Below are 13,860 nucleotides of genomic sequence, written 5' to 3' on the forward strand. Positions count from 1 at the left end.
TGTATCTAGTGGCTGTTCTGTCTCTGACCTCAGATAAGCTAGGGTGCACAATATTTTGGGGAACACAATACCACCACACAAAAACAGAATAAAACTAGTGTTTTTTTATTTGTTTGTTGTTGTGCCTTAATGGGAGGTCCTACTTCAGGGACCCAATCATGTTCTGAACCTCTAGTACCTTGAACAACTTTGCAAGGCTTTCTCATTCTCTCTCAGAGTTAGCAATCTTAAAACTTAAGGCACCTGGGTCCCAGCACCTGCCTTTAGAGCTCCCCTGGCTTCAGATCTGGAAGCCATTAGTGGCCCATAGTTTAGCGATGTGGTAGCAGAAGTATTGGCTTACAGGAAATGCTTTGGGCTGGACTCTGAGAGACAGAAGAAAGTCACTTGCTTGGACCAGACGGCACCAGTGTGGCTATAATCGAGGTGAAATTACTCATCTGGACACATTTATATTATCAGCAGCCACTGAATCAAACCTGATCTTCTCCACCAGGAAGCTGTGTGAACAAACTGCTATGCAGAATGAGATTTTCCTGAGAACGAAAGAGGCGTTTTGATGTGCCCCTTACGGAGGCTCTTTTCTCGAGCTTCCTCCATGCTGGGGAGACAGCGGCTCACAGAAGGTCTGGGCTTTGCAAGCCTTGTTACTCTCAGGAGAGTCAGGGCTTTACCCTGAGAGGCCCAGTGGAAGTGTTTGTTAGGAGGGTGAGTGACTGTATTGGTGGCCTCAGCTAAAACATGGCTCAACCAAAGCAGTGATGGTAAGAGTGTGGAACACAGCTTGGTGCAGACCGCTTCAAACAAGGTCATCCAGAGTAAGGAGGGGGAGGGGACATTTTGGGCCTAATATGTGGGTCTTTCCACGTTTCCAGCCACAGAGATTAGAAGTAGTTTATCTTTTCCATCTGTTACTTTGTGTTACCGTGACAGAGGAGGAAAAAAATTGATTTTGCTCACGGGTTCAGAGGGTTCAGTCCTGGCATGCTTCATTTGCTCTGTGTACTTGGGCAGAATATCATGGAGATGGGAGGATGCAAAGTGGAGAGCTATTGACCTTCCCTCCCTGCTCATGGCAGATAGGAATTACAGAGACCAGAGGGGATAGGAGCAAAATGCAGACTTCAAGGGCCCTCAGCCCATGACTTGCTCCCTCCTGCTAGGCCTACTTCCTAAAGTCTCCAGAACCTCTAAAACAGCACCACAGGCTGGTAAATAGATTTCAGTGTACGAGCCTTTTTGTGGGGACAATTCATATTCAAACCGTGCCACTCTTCAGGGATACCTTTCTTTCTGCATTTTTTTTTTTCATTGCTGTTTCTACCTTTCCCTAGAGACGTGGTCTTTTACCCTGTGCCTTTGTTCTTGTTGCTGCTGTCTGTGATGATCCTCACCTACTTGCTAGGCCCTGGCTTGGCCTCTAGAGCAGCCTGGTATGGTGCTAAGCACTCAGGCCTGGAAGTCAGCTGCCCACACCTCAATGCCGGAACCACCTCTTATCCTCCAGGACTTTGGCAAGTTACCCAGCACCTACTAATTGTAGGGCTTGATTATTTCTTTTCTCTCTTCTTTTGAAATGGTGTGCTATGTATCCCAGGCTGGCTTCAAGTTCCCTAGATAGCTGATAATGACCTCGAATCTCTGACCCTCCTGCCTCCACCAAGTGCTGGGATTACAGGTGTAGGGCGTCATGCCCACTGTATCTGGTGCTGGGGATCAAACCTAGGGCCTCAGGCATGCTAGCCAAGGGCTCTGCCCACTGACCTATATCCCTAGTTCCCAGCCTTGGTTATCCTTCTCGTCAGATAACAGGGTATAATCACAGGTCTCCCTTAGAAGCATTGTTCCAAGGGTTAAGTTAGTGACCACAGATGAAGCCCGTGGAGCAGCACCTGGACACAGTGCGTAGACTCCGGTCACCGTTTATTTTGTCATTTTCTTCTGGCACAATTGTTTTCTCCTTCATCTCTCCACACTTCACTCATCTCTTTGTAACTCAGCACCTCGGCTGGCTTGCTTCCTTGTTCTACAACTCTCAGCAGCTCTTCAGTAGGCACCTGATTATAGTCAAGCTCCTTAGTAGAATTATTCAAGGTTTTCTCTTCTTTGGAACAACTAATGTGCGCGTGCGAACTTGCGCGTGTTTGTGTGTGTGTGTGTGTGTGTGTGTGTGTGTGTGTGCGCGCGCGCGCGCGCACCCGCGTTTGGTGTGTTGGCATTCCAGCTAGGCATGCCCTCTACCATTAGCCTTAGGACAACTTTTTGACATTGGATTTCCTCACGACTTCCTAGTGTTACTGTGCAAATGGATTCTGTAACTGAACCAGCTCATGCCCTGTTCCTAGCTCCGGCTGGCTCAGGAATGTGTCCCGGGGCCTGTCCTTTTGGCACTCCACCTGCCCAGGCTTCTACATGCAGAAGGAAGAGCCTGCAGGTTAGGGAGGCCTAGCCTTGCTTTGCAAGGCTTCGGGTGGCTAGTCCAGGCTTGCTGCTGGAGGTCACTCTCAGGACTCACACTGGGAGAGGCAGCCCACTGGGGGATCACATTCCAAGGTACATTTGTAAATTGTCGCAACGTGAAACCCAGCAGCTTTCAGCTTCATAAAAGGTTAATGTTCCATCCTCATCTGTTGTACCCTGATTTGCTGGCCTCCTGGTGACATTGCTTATATGATACTGAATTTGGTTTCTTCAAGGGCCAGAGTTGTTCATCTTGATTTTAATTTAGGGAATGTGGAGAACACTGCTTCAGCTGGAGAGCACAAGGGTCACTGCATCTTATTGTCCCTGATGCATATAGCTTTTAAATAATCATTTAATGCTTCATAGCTAGCAGAAAATGCTTATCGTGTTGTATTAGAGGGGAAAGCCAGCATACAGAGCTGCATTTGCAGTATGGTCTTTTAAAAGGTGTTTTTAGGTGTATTATTTTATTTTTTTTGTGTGTGTTTGAGTGTTTTGCCTGCATGTATGTATGTATGTATATGCATCACATGTGCGTCTGGCACCTGCAGAGGTCAGAAGACAGGGTTGGATTCCCCAGAACTGAAGTTACAGATGATTGTGAGCCACCATGTGGGTGCAGGGAACCGAACCCCAGTCCTTAGGCAAGAATGACAGGTGCTCTTACCTGCTGAGCCATCCTTCCAGCCTACTACTGTAGAATTGTAACTAAGTCCAAGTCAGTCGAGGAAACAGGAATATTCACATTGCCATTCTGTGAAATTGAAACACCAATTAGTAATATTAATAGTTTCTCTTTGTGATACCATTTACATATAGTAAGCACGAGCTTCACCTGAGCCACTGGTCTTGGCTCCTGTGGTTTGGGGTTCTTTATCCCTGGCTTATGGGGGGAAAGTAAAGGAGTTACTCGAAGTTTCACAGCCATAACGGGACAGATGAGCACCTTCTGGGCCGTGGACCCTCCCCGTTGCAGTCTGCTTTCTCTACCACCTTTCTTTCTTACTAAGACAAAACGGAACAGCTTTTCATGAATCGGTAATACAAGCATAAGAAAAATCATAAAATAATGAGCAGGAAGAATCTCTAGGTTAAAAAGGGGTGAGGGCATAGCAGCTTAGTGATCCAGCACATGCTTTTTGTACAGGTAAGGCCCTGGGCTTGCTGCTCTGCACTGAAGCAAAGTCATAGCTAGCACCAGAGGCCCTGGGAGAATGATTACCAGCCTTTGGGAAATGTCTTCCACGACTTGATTGATGTGTCTTGCAGGGCAGTTTTTTTGGTTTCTTTTTTGTTGTGTGTTGTTTTCCCATTGCCTCCATTTGTTCTTAAGTCTCACTGGGGACTATAACCTACAGAAGTCCCATCCAAACACATTGGGAGGAAGGATTTCTTCTTGACATTTGAGCTGATGACTGAGGGATCTGAGTTGTGAATGGAGTGATCGCGCAGCTGGCAGAACCGGGCAGGCCCAATGGCCAGCTCTGCCTATGTGGTTATTCTCCTCCACGCTCTTCAAACAGCTTGTGGAGCAGCTCTAGCCCAGAGACACCAGAAAACCTTCTTTCACTAAGAGAGCTGAGATAGCAAACCATGGATGTAAATCCAGAAGGAACAATGAGCCAGGGACTCCTCCATCAGGCAAGCTCCATGAACCCATAATATCTGGCGAGGCAGTCCTCACAGACAACGGTGGAGCTATTAGCAGAGAACACGAGCAATTCTAACATTTTCATTTGGTTGAAGGATTTGTTGCTATCCAATGGAGGTTTTCAAATAACTTCTCTCAGGAGTGATTGCAGCTTCCGTCGGACATTTAATGCCGTCACACCCACCTAAATTTGTGTGTTCTGTGTGAGGGGAAAGCAGTCCCACTGGCAGAGATTTATCCTTCACTTGTTTATTCACTTACTTAGTAATTCATAAAGGTAAATATTCATTGAAAAACCACCACATAAAATATTTTGCCATTTGTCATCGTGTCTCTCATCTTTTCCCAGCTGCCAGGGAGCTCAAAGTGACTCTTTGGTTTGGATGTTAATGATGCTCATTAACATTATTATTGAGACAAATTCTCACTATGCAGCCCACACTGGCCTTGTAGTCACCATAGATGTGGTTTGAATAGGAATGGCCCCCATAGGCTCATATATTTGGATGCTTGGTCATTATGGAGAGGCATTACTACAGGCATTAGGACATGTGGCCTTGGAGGAAGTGTGTCACTGGGTTGTCAAATGCTCAAGCCAGGTCCAGTGTGTCCCTCTCTTCCTGCTGTCTGTGAATCCAGATGTTCAGCCCTCAGTTCCCACTCCAGCACCATGTCTGCTTGCATGCTGCCATGCTTCCTGCCAGCCTGATAATGGACTAAGCCTCTGAACTGTAACTCAAGCCCCAATAAAACACTTTCCTTTATAAGATTTGCTGTGGTCATGGTGTCCCTTCAGAGCAACAGAACACTGACTAAGACATCATATATCTCAGTCTGGCCTGTAATTCACTCTGTAGCCCATGCTGGCCTCAATCTCACAGAGATCCTCCTGCCTCAGACTCCTGAGTGCTAGAATTATAGGTGTGCACATTATACCCTGCTTCAGAGTTTTTTTTTATTTTAATAGTTTCTATGGGGTTAGTATGTCTCCATATCAACCACATTCTCCTAAAACCTAATTTAAAAATTTTTATTTTAATTAATTAATTAATTTATTTATTTTGAGACAGGTTTCTCTGCTTAGTCCTGGCTGTCCTGGAACTTGCTGTGTAGACCAGGCTGGCCTCAAACTCAGAGATTTACCTGCCTCTGCCTCCTGAGTGCTGGATTAAAGATGTGTGCCACCATGCCTGGCTTTTATTTCTTTTTATAAAAAAAATTGTTTACTTTATGTGTTTGGAGTGTTTTGTCTGTATGTCTATGCACCATATATGTACAGTGCTCACAAAGGCCAGAAGAGGGCACCAAATTCTCTGGAACTGAAGCCAGTTGTGAGCCACCATGTAGGTGCTGCGACTCAAACCCAGGTCCTCTAGAAGAGCAGCCAGTGCTCTTAATGGCTGACCCATCTCATTAGCTCCTAAAACATAATTTTTAATGGTTGCATGCAGTTCTTTTATTTGGTTATCCTGTGTCTTGTGGTAGACATACCCTACTACTTACTGGGAGCTTGCAATTTTTCTACTTTGTACCCTTGTAGTGTGTGTGTGTGTGTGTGTGTGTGTGTGTGTGTGTGTGTGTGTGTGTGTGTGTTTCATGTGAATTAATATGTCTTAATGGTCACTTTGTAACTTACTAGGATGTCATCTGTCACTAGAACATCTCAGTATACAAAGCATAGTTTCTCTAGGGAGCAGTGTTTGAATAGATTCTCCATGACTCCTTTTTTTTTTTAGGCTGTTGAAAGTACTAAGGAAAGAGGAAGCCATAGGAAGCATAGAAGGCCAAAAGGATTGGGATTTTGCCACTTAATTGGGTTAATCTTTTAATCTTGTATGTCTGTGGTCAGAATTCATGCCTAGTCCCTAGCTGTTTCATTTCCATTGTGTTTATATATTATAAACTATCTACTTATCTTTTGGTTGTGGCAAGAAGCCTTGATGAGGTAAGATTTCTATAAAATAAATATAAGAGGCCTGGGGGAGCTCAGTGGTGAAATGCTTTCTTTGCAAGCATGAGGACCTGAGTTCAGTCTTATGAAAAGCCAGGCATGGCGGCATCCACAGAAATCCAGCACTGGAGAGGTGGAAGATCCTTGGGGTTCTCTGGCTAGGCAGCCTAGCCTACTTGGTGAGGTCCAGGCCAGTAAGGGACTCTCTCAAAAAAAGAAAAAGGTGCACAGTACCCGAGGGATAACACTTGATGTTGTCCTCCAACTCTCTCTCTCTCTCTCTCTCTCTCTCTCTCTCTCTCTCACTCTCACACACACACACACACACACACACACACACACACACACACACACACACATACACACACACACACACACACACACACACACACACATACACACACACACACCTGCACAGACACATGAACACAAAAAGACACATAGGCAAAAAACACATAGACACAAAACATAATTATAAGAATGTGCAAAATTAGATATTAACAACCAAACAAACTCAACCAACCAAGACACTGGGCTCTTACTCTGGACTCCCATTCTTTCCCTGGTCTTTGTGATATCTATTGAAAGAATTCAGAGAAGGTGCACAGAGCAAAGACTCGAAGACAGAGTTTATTGCCAAGTAAAGGAGAGTAAGCAATGGCCACAGGGAACAGTATGCCAGCCTGTGTTGTAGACAGACTTTACCCCAGTTCTAAAGGCGCTGGCATCTGCAGCTCTTCCCGAGGAACTTTCCCTTTCCAGGTGACTGACAGGCCCATTACAGGATGGGGCAATGATATGCCCTGTTCTTTATCAGAATGCCTCCAGCCATGTAGTTTACCTTCAGAGTTCCTGCAGCCAGGCTTAGGTAGTTATCTATTAATGACTTTCTAGGCAGTTCAGGATGTCACTTCTCTTCCCAGGTCCAAAGACATGACCCAGGTCCCATTCCTCTGATCAGTAATTAGAGTTCTGAATTTTCGTCTTGATTTTATAGGCTGTTGATTACGAGAGAGAGCTACAGCCCCAATGTCCTTCAGAGCATCAGGGATCTAACCATCTACCTACCATCAGACATGATACTGCTTAGGCAATTCAAGTGCGAGGAAGTCACAGTAACCCAGGCTTTGCTAGCAACCAGCCAGCATGAGCTCTTCAAGCTGCATCTTTCTTTGTAGGAGCCTCATTAATGGTTCTGCTTTGGGTCCTTAGCTTTTCTTCCTTAATTTCTTCCATCAATTTGCAATTCCTGGGGGCAGCCAAGGAGGACTTGGCTGAGAGTTGAGTTGGGTCTTGAACAGGGAATGAGTTCTTGGTATACAGTAGCATGAGGATAGGGACCATTTAGGAAGCTGACTTCATTGTGGGTCACAGCCAGCCTTTCCTTTCTCATGAGAGGAGACACTTTTAATAGGGAGAAATAACACTTGGAACCAATAAATATAAATGAATTCATTGTGAAGCCGTTTGGCCGGTGACACTATCTGGGAATTGGAGACACATTTCTCCTTTCCTCTCTGGTGGCTGTGAAAAGCAAATCACTGTAACGGAGACCAGCAGTCACACAGCAATAAAAACTAAAGCTGTGCATAGGATAGAATGGTGGGGTGGGGGTGAGCCAAGAAATAGATGCTGAAACTTATGAGGTACAGGTGAATTTTTAAATTAAGTGCTGCTTTTATCTATCTATCTATCTATCTATCTATCTATCTATCTATCTATCTATCTATCTATGTGTCTATTACAACAGTATCAACAGAATGTAATCAAATTTTGAATGCAATTATAAGATGAGAAACAGTAAGCAGATCGTAGTGTGCAGTAACCAGAACAGAATTTCATCAGAAGGGATTATCACAGCGATTTTCTCTCTCACTGAGACTCACTGGGGAGGGACTCTGCAGTGAAGGAAAGGACATGTGGCTGCAGATCCAGGTCCCTCAAGTTCTGACGCTTTGTTAGGTGTTGATTCTTCTCTGTAGCACTCCCTTGGGCACTAGAGTTTTGCTAAGACTGAAAGTGAGTAATGTCCTCTTATAAGGAGATGGTGAGGAGGGTCCCAGACTACTGCTGGGATGTGCCGAATCAAATACAGAGGCACAACTGGAAGGCGATGAGGTCTGGGAACTTTAAAGAGGATGGAGAAGCTCACTTTTAATCTCTACCTACACCTTACCCAAGTCATACCATATATAAATAACCCAACCTCAACCTGACTGTAGACAGGGACATACAGCTTCAAATTCCCCACAGACTCACACACCATTTGTGTGTGTTCACTAGCCCTTTGTGATTTTTTTAAGTTATTTTTATTATCTATGTATATGTGTGTATATCTTTGTGAGTGTGCCCACTTGTATGCAGATGCTCACTAAGGCAAGACGGGGGCATTGGATGCCCTGGAACTGGAGTTACAGGCAGTTGCGAGCCACCTGACATGGGTTCTGGGAACTGAACTTGGGTCCTCTGGAAGAGCAGCACATGAGCTTTTTTCCCCCTTTTATTGAAAAGAGATTTCTTTTTTACATAATATGTCCTGATTATGGTTTCCCCTATACTCCTCCCAGTTCCTCCCCAACTTCCCTCCCATCTGGATCCACCCCCTTTCTGTCTCTTATCAGAAAACAGATTTCTAAGGAATAATAATAAAATAACATAAAAACTAACACATCAAAGTTGGACAAGACAAACAGAAGGAAAAGAGCCCAAGAGAAGGCACGAGAGCCAGAGACCAACTACCTCATTTGCACACTCAGGAATCTCATAAGACAACAAACTGGAAGCCCTAATATATATGCGGAGGACCTGGTGCAGACCTGGACAGGCCCTGTGCTTCCTCAGTTTCTGTGAGTTCATATGAGCTTTGATCATGTTGATTTAGAGACTTGCTTTCTTGGTGTCTTCCACCTCCCCTGGTTCTTACACTTTTTCTACCTCCTCCTTCACAGTGTTCTCTGAGCCCTGAGGGGAGAGATTTGATGGAGACATCTCATTTAGGAATGAGTGTTTCAAGGTTACTCACTCTCTGTGTAATGTCTGGCTGTGGTCTCTGTATTTGTTCCCATCTGCTGCAGGAAGAAGCTTCTCTGATGATGGCTGAGCAAGACACTGGTCTGTGAGTATAGACCACATTCTTTTAGTAGAACAGTATTATTTAGTTTTAAACTAGGTTCCAGAGCCATCTAGTCTCAAGTTATTCATCACCTTAGCAGTGTCGGATATGGATTCTGTTTTGTGGAGTGGGCCTTAAGTCAAATCAGATATTGGTTGGTTACTCCCAAGAGTTTTGTGCCACCATTGCCCTAGCATAGCTTGCAGGCAGGACACCATTTTAGATCAAAGGGTTTATGGCTGGCTTGGTGTTTATGTTTCTCCTTTGGTAGCATGCAGAGTACCTTCCTGTACCATGGTCTAGGACATAGTGGTGAAGGCTCTATGTGGCTCAACTTCTTCATGTTCAGTGAGTTGTGTAGGTGTTGTCTTGTACAATGGGACCTAGAGCAGCAAGTGATCTTAAGTATTGAGCCATCTCTCCAGCCCCCAATGTCTCTCTTAAGCTCCCCATTACAGAAATTACGGAGCTGCTACTGGATTTTTCACTGATTGGGCAAAGAATACAAGAAAAAGTTCAAACCTACTTGTGGACCCTGGCTGTGCAAAGTTCTTTGAATTATGGAGAACTATATACAAAACATAATGTTTGGTGCCAGGTTCGGTGGACTTGTGGGGAGGAGGTTAAGATGTTCTTTGCTTTCAAGGAAGCTACTTAGAGTCCAAGTGGAAGATAGTACATGATATAGTCAGGCACTTACCCTAACTGAACCAGGTTGTGATGGAAAACTGGGGCTCTGGGAATCACAGGAGACTGCAACTTCCTGGAATGGGGGGATAGGTCAGGGAACAAAGCAAAGACAATGAGTTGTAGTTGGAATTTTCTTTGGGCCACCAACCAGCTCCCAAATAAAGACACAGAGACTCATTTTTAATTATGAATGCTTGGCCGTAGCTTAGGCTTATCCCACTAGCTCTTTTTAATTTAACCTGTTTCTATTCATCTACATTTTTCCTTAGGGCTTTTTACCTTTCTTTCATTCTGTATGTTCTACTTTCCTGCTTCCTCTGTGTCTGGCTGGCTGTCTCCTGGTGACTCCCTGTCATTTCCTTTTTTTTTTCTTTCTTTCTTTTGACCCTAAATTCCTCCTCCTACTTATTCTCCCTGCCTGGAAGTTCCACCTATACCTCCTCCCTCTCTATCATCTATTCAGCTTTTTATTAGACCAGGTGCCTTAGGCAGGCAAGGTAAAACAGCAACACATCTTTACATAATTAAACAAATGCAACACATCTTTACATAGTTAAACAAACATTCTGTAACATAAACAAATGCAACACATCTTTACATAGTTAAACAAATGCAACACATCTTACATAAACATTCTGTAACATAAACAAATGTAACACATCTTTACATAGTTAAATAAATATTCTGCAACAACAAGTGATCATGATGTCTACTTTGATTTCAACCTAACCCTGTCTTCAGGCCTCTCCTCCTGAGGGAAAGGATATTTCTTCAGGCTCTTTTTTTTTTTTTTTTTTCCTTTGGTTTTTCGAGACAGGGTTTCTCCGTGTAGCTTTGCGCCTTTCCTGGAACTCGCTTTGTAGACCAGGCTGGCCTCGAACTCACAGAGATCCGCCTGCCTCTGCCTCATGAGTGCTGGGATTAAAGGCATGCGCCACCACCGCCCAGCTCTTCAGGTTTTTAGAAGCTGCTTAAGAAATAGGTATGAATATTTGGATTACTGAAGGAGCAGATGTATTTTGTGAAGAGACTAGGACTCCAAGAAGAAATAACTTACCTAAGGTCACGTTGTGCATAGGCAAACAGAAAGGCAGGAATTTAGGCCCAAGGACCTCACTCTCTCATTCTGTTCCTGTCCCCACAGCGTCTGCTGGATGGTGGAACAGAGAGAAATAAGGAAAATGGTGAGATTTTTCTGAAGAGAGAATCAGTCTTTGGTGGTAGACTTCTGCTTTGACTGTTATGGTCAAGTTCACGTTAGTAAGTGAAAAATCCTGCTACTTTGTAATAATAATTGTTTTTTAAAACAATCCCTGGGTGGTGTCATAGCTCACCAGGTAAGGGTGCTTGCAGCTAAATATGCCACCCTGAGGATGATGCTTCGGTCCAGTATGGTGGAAGGCGAAAGTGACTCCCAAGAGCTGTCCTTTGATTTGCACACATACATGATGGCACACATCCACCAAACAAATGAAATAAATAAAAACCCAAACAACTCTTGTGCTCTGTCTTCATTGTCTGACATCTCAGTGGTAGCTCTGATGCCACAGTATGATTAGCCCTTGACAATGCCTTTTCAGCTCACCCAGTTTGGATTCAGATTTAGAAACAACTGATAAAGTCCATTTGCCATATGGGTGAGTGAACTTTTTTAAGTAGGTGCTTTGCATCCTTGTAGCTCCAGGAGCTGTTGTCATAGTAACATTCTCCTCCTTGAGTTACAAAATGCACCATCCATGGAACCAATGGCAATGTAGGTCACGAGTGAAAGGGGGTTTGATGGCCCCTATTCAAAGCCCAGTCTGGCTAGAACATTCTGTACTTGGAATGAGTCTGAGGGCGGGGAGAGGGGGAAGCAGGTGGATTATCTGTGAGGGGAGGTGGGCAAGGGCTGTTTCTTACATAGAGTTTCAAAATGTCAAGAGCCCACATTGACTGGTCCAGGGAGGTGGCTTTGAGGAGGAGAGTGTGGGAGGCTGGAGGCATCCCAGCATCTCCACTGCATGGAAGGATTGCCCCTGGATTCCAAGTCTATCCTGTGTTGGTTTGTGAAGGCTCCTATCAAATATGAGTATAAACGTTTGGAGACCTCAGCTTCAAATTCAGACTGGAAATGTGCCCAAGGAACATTATTTATTCAGTCACACAGCACACATTTACAGAGTCCCTTTTCTGCACTGGTACTGTGGTGGCTGTGGGCAGCATCACTGGGCTGTGCCCTCTGGTTCACACAGGAAGGTTTTTGTACTAGATTTAATGCTTGTCTGTCTCTGTCTTAAAACTCATAACTATTTTTCTACCAGGAGGGCTGTATCTTTATTTTGCACGGGGCCCCACACTGAGAGTTTTAATGGTCAGTAAGGCAGGCATAATTCCTGCCTTTTGATGCTGATGGGACACAGGGTGAGAGACAAGGGCACCGGGTCACGACACATGTCCCGGCGGCACTCTATCTGTGGTCTGGGACACATGGAGAAGTGGAGGTATTTAGCACCAGGAGAGAAGAGAGAGTGCCATTTTACAGCTCCCTGGCTCACCAGACTGTAGTCAGAATGGTGTAGATGGGGGGCTGAAGGTAAGTACCGGGGTGGGAGCAACGTTGGCTTCTGAGAGAGGATGGTGTGTTTTCTTTAGGCTCAAGATCTGGAGTGCATTTTTTGGAGGAGGTGGTTTGGGTATATTACCCACTTTTCTTTTCTTTTTAGTTTGGCATGATTTCAGACTTACTGAAAATTAGAACAATTATACCATGGATTCTCATCAGCCCTTTACCTAGATTTTTCAGATAGTATTTTTAAATGTGTGTGTGTGTGCCCATATGCCATGGTGTACCTGTGGACCATCATGTGGGGCCTGGGGATTGAACTCCAACTATCAGGCTCTGTGGCAGCAGCCTTTACCTACAGAGCCACCTTCTAGGCTTACAGATAAAACTTTTTACCAGGTAGTCCTGTCTGTCTCCTATATGATGATCAATCTTAATTGTCAAAGGAGACCTAGAGTCACCTAGGAGAGGGATCTGTAGGCATGCCTATGGTAGATTATTTTGATTAGATTAATTGAGGTAGGAAGACCCACCCATTGTGAGCGGTACCATTTCCTGGGCTAGATGGAAAGGAAATGATGAACTGACCACAAGCACTCATCACTCTTGGCTTCCTGACTGTGAAGGCAAGACGACCAGTGCGTCCAGTTACTGCTATGATTCCCTGCTATCATGGACCGTAGCATCTGGGAGCCAAACAAGCCCTTTCTTCCTTAGCTGCTTCGGATGGAAACTGAAACACACCGTTTGCTCCTAAGTTACAAACATGAGCGAAGGCCCTCTGCTGCTGCTGTAGTCTCCATGTTTGGGTATCTCCACATTCATACGTGAAAGCGCGGCCTCCAAGGTGGCTTCAGGAGATGGGATTTTCTGAAGGCTATAGGGTGGAGCCTTCCAGAATGATTAGTGACCTTAAAAAAGATTCAAGATGGCAGTGAGAGAACTCGCCTCCTTTCTTTTCTCTTTCAGGCTGATATAATTAGATGTGCATCTACAAACCAGGAGGTGAGAAATCACCAGAACCCAAGCAGTGCTGGCACCTTGATCTTGGACCTCCCAGCCTTTGTAACTGGAATAAATCATTTTGTATTGCTCAGCCCACCCCGTCTATGGTATTTTTTTTAATATGACCCCACACGAACTAAGAAAGCTGGCAAATACCTGACAGTCTGTCACCCCAAAGCAGGGCCATTCTCTAGCATGACCATAGTTATCAAGCAGGCAATCAGCATTTGCATGGGACCTTCTAATCTACAAATCTTATTTCCATATTCTTTATTATACTCACGACGCTCTTCGTGGTGAAGAGAAGCCTGCTATCATATTGTCTTGTCTATTTTGTCTTCTTTGATTTGGATCAGTTCCCAGTGTTTCTTTGTTTTCCATGATATTGATATTCTTGAAGCACCCTGACTGATTCTTTTTTTTTTTGTAATCATGCATATTAA

The 13,860-nt window shown here is 44.5% G+C and overlaps 1 long non-coding RNA gene across 1 annotated transcript in view; it reads left to right on the top strand.

Annotated features, from left to right (window-relative positions):
- The window catches only part of LOC128107634 (uncharacterized), a 119,926-nt gene extending 106,415 nt beyond the window's left edge, over nucleotides 1-13,511 (top strand). Inside the window, exon 5 of the long non-coding RNA XR_008217163.1 lies at nucleotides 13,382-13,511. This is a non-coding gene — a long non-coding RNA (uncharacterized LOC128107634). The remainder of the gene's footprint in view (nucleotides 1-13,381) is intronic.
- The last annotated feature ends 349 nt before the right edge of the window (nucleotides 13,512-13,860 follow it).

This window comes from Peromyscus californicus, unplaced genomic scaffold (assembly GCF_007827085.1).
Source record: "Peromyscus californicus insignis strain IS unplaced genomic scaffold, ASM782708v3 Scaffold_12__1_contigs__length_115047231, whole genome shotgun sequence".
NCBI classification, from domain to species: Eukaryota; Metazoa; Chordata; class Mammalia; order Rodentia; family Cricetidae; genus Peromyscus; species Peromyscus californicus.